The following is a 16,413-nucleotide window of genomic DNA, read 5'->3' on the forward strand; positions in this document are numbered from 1 at the left end:
CTGCCTCTCCTGGCAGTCACCTATCTACCTGACCTAACCTGTGATGTTACTACCTCCCTGTAACTAGTGTCTATCACATTCTCTGCCCCTGTGCGCTCCTCAGTATGTCTAACTGCTGCTCCAACCGAACAACATGGTCTGCGAGGAGCTGCAGCCGGTCACACTTCCTGCAGATGTTGTCATCAGGGACACTAGACTGCTCCCTGATCTCCCACGTCCGGCAGTAGGAGCACACCACTGCCCTAACTGCCATCTCTTCCCCTTTACACTAAGAAAGATAAAAGAATTTTACTTTGCTCACTTTACTCACTGAAGCCCAATATTCAACTAAGGCCGCACTTACACCAATTAGCAGCACTAACTGGGTACATCAATTACAACACAATCTTTACGAACAGACCAAATACCCTGTCGGCTACAACAAACTTCCTAACAGCCCATCTCAATCTCTCTGTCCTCTTTTTTTGATAAAAGGAGGAGGGAAGGATGGAACATTACAGTAATATAAAGTTTGGGGCTTACCGTTCCTTGACACCAGGTTCTGCCCCACTCCACTGATCAGTCATGGTGACTGAGCCAACTTCTCCCAGATTTTTTTATTTCAAAAATGTACTTTATTCATAAAAAATCTCTTTGCATATATACATGGTCACAAAAGCAGTTCAGTTCTGTACAGTTTCATAAAATGTTAGACTTTGAGTCTATCCAAAAAACCAAAGATCTCTCTTTATACATAAAATTTACATATAATTGAGGCACTAGGAGAATCCGATAACTGAATGGACCCCATTTACGTTTGGCAGGAAGACCTGACTTCTCCCAGAATACTCCTCAACGATGTCTCTCTTCTGTCCTCTATTAGATGCTGTTCCTGCTGCGTATTACCTGGTTTGGCGGGGGGTGGGTTCTACCTCACTCTGCTGATTGGTCATGATGACTGAGGCAACTTCTTCCAGAATTTTCTTTTTTATTGCAAAAATATACTTTATTCATAGAAGGAAATCTTTATGTACATATACAATTAATGAAGTCATTCAGACCAGTACTGTATTTACATACAGAGAAGAAAACAAACATTGGGGTTTGGCTTTCTCTATATTTACAATTAAACTCTTGGCATTTAGCAGAGGCATTGGGAGGGTCCGATTACTGAATGGACCTTATTATGCTTTGGCAGAAGGACCTTACACAGACGTCCTCCCCCACTGCTCCTTGGCAGCAGCTGCCCTAAGCTTTAGTACGTCCCTCAGCATATAATCCTGGACCAGTCTGAATGTCCCAGTCTGCAATACTCAGTTGGGATCAACTTTTTGTTCTGGAAGACCAACAAGTTTCAGGCAGACCAAAGAGCATCTTTCCAGAGTTGATTGTCCTCCAGGTGCATTTGATGTTTATCTCCCTGTGTGTTCCGGGGCACAGACCGTAGAGCACAGAATCCTGTGTCACGGAGCTGCTCAGGATGAACCTCGACAAAAAAAAAACCCACTGTATTCCTCTCCAGACTCCCTTTGCATAGGCACGTTCCAGAAGGACGTGTGTGACAGACTCCTCTCTGCAGCCACTTCGAGGGCAGCATGTGGTGATGCAGAGAGCCCAGGCATGCACGTTGGCTCAGTGGTTAGCACTGCTACCTCACAGCGCCAGGGACCCAGGTTCAATTCCACCCAAGGGCAACTGTCTGTGTGGAGTTTGCACATTCTCCCCGTGTCTGCGTGGGTTTCTTCCGGGTACTCCGGTTTCCTTACACAATCCAAAGATGTGCAGGTTAGATGGATTGGCCATGCTAAATTGCCCATAGTGCTCAGAGATGTGAAGCTCAGGTGGGTTATAGGGGGATGGGTCTGGGTGGGATGCTCCAAGGGTCGATGTGGGCTATTTGGGCCAAAGGGCCTGATTCCACACTGTAGGGATTCCATAATCTATAAGCAATCTCACAGACACAGCCCTTCTCACCACCAGCCAAGTCCTGGTGCTTGTTGGAAAGTCCAGGTGATGAGGCATTCTACAAAATGATTTTGAAAGTCTGGTCAGGGAACCACTCGACAAGATCCACCCTGTTCTTTTCCTGAAGGGTTTTGAGGACGCTACTTGCTGAACAGTGCCTGATGGACTTGTGGTCAGAAGTCTTTTGCTTCACAAATTTCTCCACAAGGGATAGGTGATACGGGATGGTCCAACTACTTGAAACGTCTTGTGGCAATGAGGCCAAGCCTATCCTTTGCAACACTGGCACCAGGTAGAACCTTAGTAAGTAATGACACTTGGTGTTTGTGTACCGAGGGTCTATGCACAGCTTGATGCAGCCACACATAAAGGTGCCCATCAGGGTGACGGTAGCATTGGGTATATTCTTCCCCAACTTTGTCCAGGTCTTAATACATAATGTCCCTCGGACTCGGTCCATTTTTGACATCCAAATGAAATAAAAGATGGCTTGGTTGACTGCAGCGGCTCTGGTTCATGAAATAGGCCAGATCTGCATAACGTACAGCAACACTGAGCAAACCTTACACCTAAAGACCAGGTTGTCACCTACAATGGAGAGGGACCGGTGCTCCCATCTGCCTAGTTTCTGCCTGACTTTGGTGACTGCCAAGTTTTGGCACACGCTGCAGCCCCTCTGAACCAAATACCTAGCAACTTTAGGTAATCTGACCTGATGGTGAAGGAGCTAAAGGATCAGTCCGCCCAGTTCCCAAAGTATATGGCCTCCTGTTGCCTCGATTTATCTTGGCTCCTGAGGCCATTTCAAACTGTTCGCAGATGCTCTTGAGTCTGTGCATTGACAGTGGATCTGAGCAGAAAACGGAGATGTCATCCATGTACAAGGGGGCCTTAAAACCTGCTGGCCTCCGCTGCCTGGAATAGTCTCTCCTCTCAAATTCGCATCCTTTCTGATGGACTCGGCAAAAGACCCTATGCAGCACACAAACAAGGCAGGAGAGAGTGAGCAGCCCTGACTGGCTCCCTTCCGATTGGGAAGCTTTCGGATTCCCACCCGTTGACTGAGACTGACGTTGGTGTAGAGCATTCGGATCCAATTGCAGAAAACCTCCCCAAAGCCCATTTTGGAGAGTATTTCACTCGTGTACGTGTGTGATATCCTGTCAAAGCCTTCTCCTGGTCCAGACTGATGAGACAAATGTCTGCCCCCCTGTCCTGCATGTAGGCAATCATAACCCTGAGTACCGCAAGGAGATTTTCCTGTGTGGTACAACACACTTTGGTCGGGCTGAAGCACCGAACCCAGAACAGACCTCACCTGGTTGGCAATGACCTTACAGAGGATTTTTTAATCCACATTCAACAGTGAAATTGGTTCCCAATTTCTAATTTTATCCCTCTCCCCTTCTGCTTGTAGATGAGAGTAATGATACCTTACCTCATGGATTCGCTCATGGTACCTGCCAGAAGCATACTGTAGTACACCTCCAGTAGGCCCAGGTCAATCAAGTCCCACAGAACCAAATACGACTTGGCCAGTAGGCCATCGCTTCCGGGTGTTTTATTATTTTCAAAGGGCACAAGGGCCTTTGTCAGCTCGTACAGAGATAGCTGGTCTAGCCTCTCTCGCATGCTGTCATCTAAGACCCCTGTGATAGAGGACAGGAACGACGACCATGCTGTCAGTGGGCTTCATATCATACAGTCTGGCATAAAAAGATTTTCTGTTACTGAGCCATCTTCCTCCTTCAGGCTGTTGAGCACAGAGCTCTCCTTGTGCACTTTCTGGAAGAAAAAATGCAAGCGCATCTCATTCTGCTCCACAGAGTGGACCCTGGACCAGAAAATTATCTTAGAGGCTTCCGAGGCACGGAGTGAGGCTTGCTGGCTGTTCACCTCCCAGATATCCTCTGTGACATCGACCTCCTTCTCCCTGATGGTCTTTATCCTCCTTTTCTGTTGATGGCCTGCTCTCCGTACGCCCTGTTCGTCAGAGGAGTTGCTGCTATGACCATTGTGCAGCTGCTTCTTCCCTGTGGCGGGTTAGCGTGGTTTTCCTTAAAGGTTTTTCTTCACCATTTTCCACTCTCCCAACTCCCTCGTCACCTCCTTCTCCAGGCACTCTGGCTTCTCAGGTGGAGGTTGTGTCTGTTGCTGTGTCACTGTGCTGGCTTCTTGTCTCTCCTCTCCAGCCTGTCCCTCCTTCTGTGTGATCCTCACTTCATTTCTTTTCTACTAAAAGGTGGCACTTGGGGGTCTCAGGTCATGTTGCCACCACTTGCTATCTGAGCGTATGTAGTCCTCTGTCTTGGGCATGCCTTATACAGGTAACCTGCATCCCCACACAGGTTGAAGTTCTTTGCCTATTGTCGTATTTCGTCAGGTGCCCCTCCTTCGTGCAGTTCCTGCTCAGGTTCACCTTGCACTCCACTGCCATGTGCCCTGACATTTCGTAGGTTCGACTGATTCTCTGGATTGCCCCGCAAATATCCTTGGCTACCCCCCGCCCCCCAATCTCAAAGCTGGACGGTGTGTGGAGGATGTTCTCATCAGCGTCTGCCCTCAGGGTTACCTTGACCTGCCTTTTGCTGGTCCAGATCTAGAAAGGGTCTATCACATCATTGCTGGTGCTTTCCAACTGTTTCTTTCTCACTTCGCTGATTGGTCACAGTGACTGTCTTAACTTCTCCCAGAATACTCCTCAGTGAATTCTCTTTGCCATCCTCTAGGGGATGACAGTAGTTGGCATCCTAATTCAAAGGCCATTAATATGTCGGAGCTGCCGGAGGTGTTCCATATCAGGAGAGCAACTATGCTTCATTCCTTATTGACAGTGTGAGGTAGAATAAGACACCAATAGGTTTCTCACACATTGCAAGCTTCACTGGATGCAGTTGGCTACATATGCCATTGCCTTGTGTGCTCCCTATCAATTATTAGGAATCCCTGCCATTAAATGCTGCCATTGCCACCAGTGCTTCATCAACCACCTCAGGAAGAAGAGAAGGAAGGAAGTCCCCAGCACATCATTACATCCTCCATGAGAAACTCATCAGACTTTGGTTCCCCTGAAGACAATTCTGAGACCACCATTGCACCACACTTGGCCAGTTTTCAGTCTTCTGTTACAAACTATCACAGTATTTTCTAGGCCTAAATCAGGAAGTAAAATACATCACAAACCAGCCATTTCATACCATCTTCTCCCTGTGTCACTTCTGATGATAAACACAATACTTAACTATTCAATCTTATCATTTCTCTTGGTGCCTGTCTTTGGGTTGCCTATTTCCAGTACTTCCCCAATGGCTACAACAAGGCTGATGGAACCTGGTACTGAAGAACTGCTCAGCCTCTGATTGGCTCTTCCAGATGGGATCCTGATTTGCAAATATTTTAGACCCCAACGGCACATAAATATCTGATTAGAATTCAATTCAACATTAGAGGCATGGTAGATAGCCATAAACAAAATACAGAAGAAACTCAGCAGGTCTAGTGGCATCTGTTGAGAGAAAATAGAGTTGACATTTCAAGTCCAGTGATCCTTCATTTGAACTGAAAGCAGCTGGAAAATGGTGGTATTTATGCTGATGATGTGTGGGTGTGTGTGTGGGTGTGAATGTGGCAGGGGCAGATGAATAGATGAAGGTGGTGCCTCGAAAGGAAGAGAGAAAGCAGACACAGAGATTGCTGATAGTAGTAAGTGCTAAATAGATGATAATGGGAGCTGTAAACAATTCAAAATGGGTTGGCTGTGCTAAATACCTCTGCACTTCAGAACAGTATAACACAGAAACAAGCTCTTCAGCGTACCATGCCTGTGCCAAACATGATACCATTCTAAACTTATTTCATATGCCTGCTAATAGTCTGTATCATCCATTCTCTGTCTGTTCATCTATATGAGTAACATTTAACATTACTAATTCATAGAATCCCTACAGTGTGGAAACAGGCCCTTTGGCCTAACAAGTCCACACCAGCCCTCAGAGCATCCCACCCAGACCTATCCCTCAAACCGACCTAATCTACACATCCCTGAACAGTATGGGTAATTTAGCATAGCCAATCCACCTAGTCTGCACATCTTTGGATTATGGGAGGAAACCAGAGCACCCAGAAGAAACCCACACAGACACAGGGAGAATGTGCAAACTCCACACAGACAGTTGCCCAAGGAGGGATCGAACCTGGGCCCCTGGGCCACAGAGCCACTGTGCCGCCCGTGTGAATCTGCTTCTACCACCTCCCATGCAGTGTGTTCCGTGCAACTACTGCCCTCAGTGTAAAAAGCAATCTATGCACATCTCCTTTGAACTTTTACTCTCTCACCTTAAATCTATGCTTCCTAGTATATGACATGACCACCCTGGGAAAAAGATTGACTATCCTTCCTACCTATGCCTCTCATAATTTTATACACTTTTATTAAGTTGCTCCTCAACTTCCGATACTCTAGCAAAAACAATCCAAATTTGTCAAACCTCTCTGCTAATTCACTCCAATCCATGCAACACTTTTGCACCCTTTCCAAAACCTTCATATCTTTCCTATAGTGTGGTAACCAAAACTGAACACATTGCTCCAAACGTGGCCTAACTAGAGTTTTATACAGCTGTTACATGGCTTGCTAACTTTTATGCTGAACATCCTATGAAGGAAAACATGCTGTACATCTTCTTTACCATCTTATCTATATGTGTTGATATTTTCAGGGAGCTATGGACTTGTACAACTGATCCCTCTGTATGTCAGTGCTCATAAGGGCCCTGCTTTACTGTATACTTTCTTCCAAAACGCCTCACACTTGTGCAAATTAAGCTCCATTTGCCATTTCTCTATCCAGCTTTCCAACTAATCTATAATTTGCTGTATCCTTTGACAACCTTCCTCATAATTGACAATTCCGACAATTTTTGAGTGATATGCAAATTATTAATCAGATCACCTACATTTTCATACAAATCATTTATTTGTATTAGAAACAACAGAGGTTCCTGCACTGATCATTGCAGGAGATCACAGACCTCCAATCAGAAAAACAGCCCTCCACAACTACCCTCTGTTTTCTAGGATCAAGCCAATTTTGTATCCAACTTACGAATTCATCGTGGATCCATGTGACTTAATCTTATAGACCAGCCTATCATGAAAGACCTTGTGAAATGCTTTAGTAAAATCCATGTAGACTACATCCACTGCTCTACCCTCATTAATCATCTTTATCACTTCCTCGTCATGCCCTAGAATCAACGTACCCCTCCCTAATCTTGCCATCTTCCATATCCTCCTCCTTAGTGAATACTGATGCAAAGTGCTTATTAGGAACCTTCCTTAACCTTCCTACGCATAAATTCCCTCCTTTGTCCTCGAGTAGACCTATCCTTTCCCTAGCCACCCTCTTGCATCTAATATGCATATAAAATGTCTTGAGATTCTCCTTAAACTAACTTGCCTAGAACATTTCATGGTCCCTTTTAGCCGTCCTAATTCCTTGTTTAAGTTCTTTCTTGCTTCCTTTATATTGCTCAAGGGCCTTGTCTGATTTCAGTTTCTTAAACCTTACATACGCTTCCTTTCTTATTTTGATTAAACTTTTGATATCTCTTATCATCCAGGGTTCCTGAATTTTGCCATCCTTATCTTTCATCCTCTCAGAAACATGCTGGTCCTGAACTCTGATCAACTAACCTTTAAAAGATTGTCATATATCTTATCCTTATCCATAACTACCTTAAAACTTACAGAATTATAATCACTGTCCCAAAATGCTCCCCACTGAAACTCATCTAGCCAAGCTCATTCCCCGATACAAGATCTATTACAGCTGTTTCCCCAGTTGGACTATCTGTATATTGCTTCGAAAACCCTCCTGGCTGCACCTACCAAATTCTACCCCATCTATGCCTCAGCACTAGGCAGTCCCAGACAGTATTGGGGGAATTAAAATCACCCATTACAACAGCCCTATTGTTTTGATGTCTTTCCTTGATCTGTTCCTCTATCTCCTGTCCATTGGGATGCCCATAGTATAACCTGATCACAGTGATTGGAGCTTTCTTACTTCTGAGTTCTACCCATATGGCTTCACTGAATGCTCCGTTCAAGATGTCCTCTCTTAGTGCAGCTGTGAAATTCTCCTTAATCAATAATGCAATTCCCCCAACTCTTTTACATCCCTTTCTATCACACTTGAAATATCTAAACCCTGGAATGTTGAACTGCCACTCCTGCCTTCTCTCAACCAAGTTTCTGTAATAGCTATGACATCCTATCTGTAAGAATGACCCAAGTTTCCAGTTGCCTGCCACTGCAGTGCACAACCATGTTCCCATGCCATCATTTCTGTCTCCGGCTTGCCGCAATGCTCCAGCAAATGTCAGAACAAGCTGGAGAAACAATGTCTTATCTTCTGCCTAGGTTCCTAGCATCCCTGAGGAGTCAACATAGAGTTTAACAGTTTCAGAGCATTTCCTCCATGTTCATTAACCACCCCCATCATAAGTCCTGTTATATATGGATTGCTCCCAGCATAGCCAACCCATTTTCAATTATTCATATTTCCCATTATCACCTATTCAGTATATCATACTTCTGGCAATCTTTGTCTACTTCCCTTTTCTCTCTCCATCTCTGCACACTGTCTCCCCTCTATTCATCTCACACCCTTCTATCCCCTCCCCTCCACCTCACTCCACCAACCCCAAACCCTGTCTTCAGCATAAATACCACCATTTTCTACTGCTTTCAGTTCTGACAAAGGCTCACTGGATTCAAAATGTTGACAAAATATTTCTCTCCACATCTGGCAGATATGCTGAGTTTCTCCAACACTTTCTGTTTTTGTTTCATATCCCCAGTATTCACTATTCTTTGTTTTATTCTGGTAGATAGCCTAGTCACTGGCTAGGAGCATGGAGGAATCTGGTTCCTTAGAATAGCACATAAAATTTACATCTACCATAGAAGTGGTGGGCACTATGATAAGACTGCCAGATCACTCCATAACAAAATATTTATTAGCTGCTGAGTTTGCTTTCACTACAACATGGGAGGGAGCCTCTCACTGTCTCAGTGCTACAATAAAAGCTCAGGTAGAGGTCATGAGATCCCTGCTACTGGCATGTAGGTTCATACTGATGCCACCCAGGCACAGACAGCTACCATTTTGATTGCTGATGTTCATGCTGAACAGGATATATACTTTATAGCAGTCCATTAATCCATGTTCCACTTGGATTGTTACGGCACCAACCCAGGGTAATAGCAAAGACAATTGTAAAGTATGATCTGCAGTCCTTAGTCAGGATGATAGTATTCATGCTCCCAACACTCCCACTCTACAAGTGCCCCTGCTGATTTGTCTCAGTGATGTACCCCACACTGTTAATACCTAAGACCCTCAAAGGCCCAGGGAGGCTCAAGAACATTCTGCCAGGCCAGCTGTAGAGTGGAAGAGTTATACAGCATGGATACAGACCTCTCAGTCCAACTCATCCATCATCCTAAATTATTGGGGTAGTTGGAGCACGAGGCCAAAAAGCATGCATGCTAAATTGAGCACATAAAAGTCTTAAATTCTCTTTTTTTGCATTATTAGTGTCGTACTAGATACAATTGATAAGTTTTTTTCTCATTAGCCTTTATTGAGTCATATTGGCCAAAGAAACTTTGTGGTGTTGAGTCTGAAATGGATTGCTATTCAATACTGATAGGTACATGTTGGGAGACAGACAGTTCATTCCAACTGAAATAAAGCCTCTCACCATTCAAATTGCATTTGCATGTAGTGATGTGGTCACTCCCCTTCCTGCACTGCCCCCAAGACAATGTCCACATCTTAAAAGGTAGTGGCTGAACCCTCACACAACCATAGGAAGAAGAATAAATTGTTGAGCTCTTTGAACCCCATAGAAAAGGCCACCAAGAGATTCAAGCACATGTTATGATTGTACACAGTGAGAGCCATCCTAAGACAATACTTAAGTCTCATTCCTGAAATACAGTAACATTTTTCAACTGTGACCAATGCTTCCAGTGATCTCTTCCTTTAATGCCTACAAATGTGATAGTATCACTAAACATTATTATCTCATCAGGTCTGAGCCTCTTAGGGACAAAACCTGTTTTTGTGGGTATCACCTTCACTATTATCCGATCTCCTACCCTGGGTTGTTCCTGCCTATACTTTCATATAGTGTAAGATCTACTGATCACTAACTTCTAGAATGAAGGTCTGTGCAGCTGCTTGCAGAACTTTCTCACAAACTGTTTAATTCTCTTTTATACAAAGTGTTCCATTTCTTCGTAATAGTCACAAGGTCCCATGGCAATTGTGAATTGCCCTTCCTGTCATTAACTCACCTGGGGTTAATCCATATGCTCTATTTGGTATTGCTTATCATGCCTTACATTCTTGACTCACATGATCTTTTCAAAAGACCGTTAAGCCATTGCTTCTCCTCTAGGTATAATCTAGATAATTTGGATAGTGGCCTGACTATCAAATTCAGTTATCTCAAAAATAACATAGACAAGGACACAATAATTTCCAAGAGGACTTGATATATGCAAGTGTCATCTACATTTCCCTTTTACCATAACCTACATAAAACCCAAAAAAGATCGAATTACACCCTGATAAATTACTCCAGATAATCAAAACAGAAAAAAAAAATGCTGTTTTGATCTTCTGAATGAGACATTTCATTATTACCATTTTGTCTCTTACATGAGTCCAGAAGAAATTTTACACTCCCGCACATACTTTGAAAAATGGAGAACATTGAGCTGTTCACCTTCCAAAACGGAAGATTGAAAGGAAATTTGCAGGTATCAAAATGATAAGGGATCTGGACAGAGTAAACATAGAGAAACTGCTGCCATTTGCAGAAGGAAGCTGATGGCACAGATTCAAGGAATTGACAGAAGAAGCAATGCCTACATGTAGAAAACCTTTTTCATTCAGCAACTTTTTAGGATCTTGTAGTGATTGGAACTAGGTAGATCTCATTAACAATGAGATCCTTGATTGGGGTTGTCAACCTTGGCCAATCAGGGAGCCCTGAATGACAGATATAAAGAGGGGCTTCAGAGAGTCTCTTGCCTTTAGGGACTGACTCTGGGCTAGTTGATCACAGCCTGTGTACTGTGCACATGTAAATAAAGCATGACTTGGTGACAGCATATTGACCTCTGTGCAGTTATTTCAGTGGCAATAAGAGTGAGACAGTTAAATTACCTAGCAACATCCAAATCAGAGCCAATTAAAGTTAATATCAGGTTAAATGGTCACCCGGTTTTCATGGAGATTAACACCGACGCGGGTGTATCAGGGGTTGCAAACCCTGTCTTTAACAAGATTCGGTCTGGACTCCAACTCTTCAGTTTGCGCAAAACCTCGGCCAGGCTAAGTACCGTGGCCTGTAACTTTCCTTACAAGTCTATTACAAGGCATTGTATCAAATGTCTTCTGGAAATCTGTGTCACCACATCATAAACATTACTTCTATCAATCTATTCTGTTACCACTTCAAAATACCTCCAACAAATTAGTTAAACAAAATTTCTCCTTTATAACTCCATGCTGAATCTTCCCAATCATCCCACCATTTTTTCCATGTCAATACTGATTCTATCTGAAATAATTGTTTCCAAAATGTTTCCTCACTATTGAAGTTAAACTAACTGCTCTAATTGCCAGCATTAGCCATACAACCTTTTTGAGCAAGACCATCATTTAGGCAATTCTTCAGTCTTCTGGGATCTCCCTAGAGTCCATAAGAACATAAAAAACATAAGAAATGGGAACAGAAGTAGGCCATCCAGCCCATCAAGCCTGCACTGCCATTGAATTATATCATGACTGATCTTTTTGTGGGCTCAGCTCCACTCACGTGCCCACTCACCCCATCCTTAATTCCTTTGCTGTTCAAAAATCTATCTTAAAAACATTCAGTGAGGTAGCCTCAACTGCTTCACTGGACAGGAAGTTACACAGATTCATAACCCTTTGGGTGAAGAAGTTCCTCCTCAACTCAGTACTAAATCTACTGCCCCCTTATTTTATGGCCCCTAGTTCTAATTTCACCTGCCAGTGGAAACAACCTCCCTGCTTCTATGTTATCTATTGCCTTCATAATATTATATGTTTCTATAAGATTCCCCATCATTCTTCTAAATTCCAGTGAGCATAGTCCCAGTCAACTCAAATCTCTCATCATTAGCCAACCAGCTCAACTCCAAAATCAACCTAGTGAATCTCCTTTGAACCCCCTCCAGTACCAGTACATCCTTTCTCAAGTGAAGAGATCAAACAGGAAGTCCAAGAAAAATTAAAATCTTGTGCAGGGTAAGATTGAGGCCTAGGACTGGGTATTTAAGGATGAAATCAGAATCACTTCCTCAAACAAAGTACTCTGCAACTGATTCTGTTTTGGCTCAGCTGAAAATTCAAGGATGGAATATATAGATCTTTGTTAGATTTCAGTGCATTCAAATATATAGAACAAAGGCTTGTTCTTGAAATTACAGTGCAAATCAGCCATGATCAAGTTGAATGGCATAAATCATTTGAGGAGTTAAATAAGTCGTGCCTGCTCCTGTGTTTGAACTATAGTTTTTGTATTCACTGTAATTGTTAAACAGATGCATCTGCCTTAGATACCTTTATTAGTTTTGAGGGAGATTTACATGACATGTAAATAAGAGCACTCTATGAATTGGCTATTCATGATTTTTGAATAAATTCTGTTATCAAATAATGATAACAATACCAGTAACCTCATCCATAACTCTCATTTACCAACAATTCCATAATCTTACAAGCTTGCGGATTGAGAACACAAGTTGGCCGATTATCCTCTTGAATGTTCTCTACCATTCTATAAGATCATGGCTGATCTAATTGTCGTCTCAACTCCACCTTCTTGCCTATCTCTGATGATCTTTGACTCCCTTGTCAATCAAGTATCTAACTAACTCATTCCTAAAAATATTCAATAACAGTGTCTCTAATACAGACCAGCAACTTGTCCTTTCTCCTATCACTGACAATCTTATCATCCTCTTTACAACAACAGATCAATAAAATGCTTCAATGCATAAATCCAATTCATAAAATAGGCTAATTATCTTTTTTGTCTTCTGTTTGTTTAGAAGAATGAGGGGTGATGTCTTTGAAATATGCAGGATTCTTCAAGGGCTTGACAGAGTAAATGGTGAAAGGATGTTACCCCTCATGGAAGAGTATAGGACCAGACGGCACAGTCTCAGAATAAAGCGGTGCCAATATAAGCCTGGGATGAGGAGAAATTTTCTTTGAGAGTTTTGTGTCTTTGGAACTCCTTGCCACAGAGAGTTGTGTGGGAGAATCCTTGCGTACATTTGAGTTAGATATATCCTTGATCAGTGGAGGAATCCTGGGTTACGGGAAAAAGATAGGAAAGTGACCATGAGGAATATCAGGTCAGGCATAATCCTATTGAATGATGAAGCAGGCTCAAGTGGCCTTTTCTTATTTCTTATAATCTTATGTGTCTTTATGTCCGAGTATTTCTGCAAGATACTTGGTCACCTTAAGCAATATTAGGCCTGGAAACTTGTCATTCATATTTCACAATCTCAGCCTGGACTGTAGCAGTCTGGACCGGTTAGCTGATAGGCAACAGATAGGATGCACGCAATGTGGCAGCGGTGGGAGAATTAGTGCTGTTAGCATAATAGAGAAAATTGTGAAGCCATTGTCATTGTCCTGAGGAGACTCCACAATCATAATCTGTTGGAGAACAGATTGTTGGGCTACTATCTTGCTCTGGAAGCCTCTTTGAACAATGGTATCCAGAACCATGATGGCAATAGTCTGAAATAGCATGGAAGCCTTTGAAAGCTGATTGCTCTGCAGTGGAAGCTGAGAAATGGTAATGTGATGATGCATCATACTGGATTCCATAGGTGTGCTGAAGAAAGTCTCCATCCTTTCCACATTGGAAAGGTTGTGCACCAATCTCTACATAAAATGTATTCCAAGCTGGTGTTTGACTCCTCTATGCTCCTTGACATTGACACAGGCTTTCCAGGGCATCAGGTATTTGGGTGTTTTCACTGATCAACCTCCTTCTGACTGCTATGACTCAGAACACAAGATTAAAAAGTTCTGAAAAAGAGTCACACTGGACTTGAAATGTTAACTTTGTTTCTGCCTCCACAAGTGCTGCCAGACCTGCTGGGTTTCACCAGCATTCTCTGTGTTGGTTACTCAAAGACTTTGTCTTCACATTTCTCTGTGGTAGAGAATTCCAAAGGTTCACAATCCTCTGAGTAAAAATATTTCTCCTCATCTCAGGCCTAAGTTGCAACCACCAAAGTTGTGTCAGCTGGTTCCTACACTCTACGTGTTTATCACTTTTATCAATCCCTCAAACAATGTTCTGACCATGGCTTCAGTGATAGCCTTCTGATGATGGACACAAAGGTCTCCTCCACAAGTATTAATACATGCAGACATGCTTGATATTTTCTCTTCCAACAATTCAATCTGTGAATTTAGTAGCTGGTATGTTTGAATAGCTGTCAGGGTATGTGTTTGCAAGTTGTGTTTGTAAGCATGAGGTTTGTAATTATGATAACTGTTTGAGGATAAGGTAAACCATATGAGTGGTCCTGATTAAGTCCTGATTCATAGAGCTTGATGATAGGTTAATAATGAGAGTGTGATGAATTGAGCAATGGATGAGATTACTAGTCCAAATAGCAGGATATGCCACTTGTAAGGTAAAGTCATGCACCTAAAACCTTTGAACAACTGCCTTATTTGCATTAATATTGAGTGGGCAAAACTGCAGCCATTGACTTTTCCAACTACCTCTTCTAGTGTCCTTTAGAGTATATTTCTGAATGGGCTCCTATTCCATGCTTTTTCCCTTGCACTTCTTCCAGTAGGGCCTTCAAGCTAATGTTGAACACTTTAGTGCGTGTTCTATCATATGTTCAGCCGTTATTCAAAGTATGGCGGCACTAGTTTAATTGTGAAAATACTTCAACCACTTGTTGTAGCCATAAAGTACCTCCACTTGTAGAATTGCAAAGACTGCCAGTAAGAATATTGTGCCCTTTGCCGATGCATCTAGCCAAAGAACCATACAACTAGCACCAGCTGCAAGTGTAAAACAAGGAACATCAATTTAATATACTCCCTATAACAATGGTAACAAATGGTGCCTTTTCTAAACTCCCACAAATCAGAAACATGTCCTAACCCAACCCATCAGCTTAAATTGAAGGCTGGAAAATTTTGCAAGTTGCATACTAAGTAGTGTAGGAGATAGGAAGGACTGCTGATGCTGGAAATAGATAAAATGTGGAGCTGGAGGAACACAGCAGGTCATTTAGCATCTGAGAAATAGGAAAGTCAATGTTTTGGGTCTGGATTCTTCATCAGGACTGGGGAGATAGATGCAGGTAGGGGGTTGTAGAGATTGGTCAGTGGGAAGGGTGAAGCAGATAAGTTAGAAGGAAGATGGACAGGTTGTGTCAGGTAAGGAGGTGGGGATGAGTAGGGGGCTGGACATGGGATGAGGCTGGGGGTGGGTATCCACCTATTACTATCCCACCTACCTACCCCTAGCCCCACACCCCCCACTTATTTCTAAGTTCACTTCTCCCTCCCCTGTCCTGATGAAGGGTCCAGACCCGAAACATCGACTTTCGTGTTCCTCAGATGCTGTCTGACCTGCTGTGCTCCTCCAGCTCCACATTTTAGCGACGCTAACAAGTACTGTATGCAGTTCCCTCAACTAGCATTCTAATATGCACTTTGACACCAACAAAATCAGAAAATATTCAGTTTGAAACAATCATATTTTTCATAGAAATTTTCTCTAGGAAGAAATAGCACAGGCATTTGCAGAAATTTTCAACTCCTGACTGGCCACAGGGGAGGTGCCAGACTGGAGTATAGCCAATGTGATACTCTATTATTCCAGAAGGGAGCAAATGATAAACCTGGAAACTACAGACCAGTTATTTAACCTTAGTGGTGGGGAAACGATTGAAAGCAATTCCGAAGGACAAAATTAATCTGCATTTGAAGAAGCAGAGATTATTCAAGAAGAGTTTTGTTAAGAGGAGATCATGTCTGACCAACTTGATTGAATTTTTTGAACAGATGACAATGTGTGTAGATGAGATCAATGCATTTGATGTAATCTACTTGGACTTCAGCAAGTCTTTTGATTAGATCCCTCATGGGAGACAATAGCAAAGATAAAAGCCTATGGAATCCAAGGAAATTGCCAAAGTGGATCCACAATTGACTGAGTGGAAGCAGAGGGCAATGGTTGAGGAGTGTTTTGTCAACTGGAAATCTGGGGTCCCAGAGGAGTCAGTTTTAGGGTCCTTGCTGTTTGTGGTTTATATAAATGTTTTAGTCTTGAATGTAGAAGGGTTTGTCACTAAATTTGCTAAATA

General features: G+C 42.8%; 2 protein-coding genes across 2 annotated transcripts in view; both read left to right on the forward strand.

Annotated features, from left to right (window-relative positions):
- Positions 1-16,413, forward strand: part of LOC109927112 (glial cells missing transcription factor 2) — a 1,179,481-nt gene that overhangs the window by 478,787 nt on the left and 684,281 nt on the right. The window lies entirely within an intron of this gene.
- Positions 1-16,413, forward strand: part of LOC125486561 (serine/threonine-protein kinase MAK-like) — a 221,916-nt gene that overhangs the window by 173,244 nt on the left and 32,259 nt on the right.

The sequence above is a fragment of the Rhincodon typus genome, chromosome 2, assembly GCF_021869965.1.
Source record: "Rhincodon typus isolate 14 chromosome 2, sRhiTyp1.1, whole genome shotgun sequence".
Lineage (NCBI taxonomy): Eukaryota > Metazoa > Chordata > Chondrichthyes > Orectolobiformes > Rhincodontidae > Rhincodon > Rhincodon typus.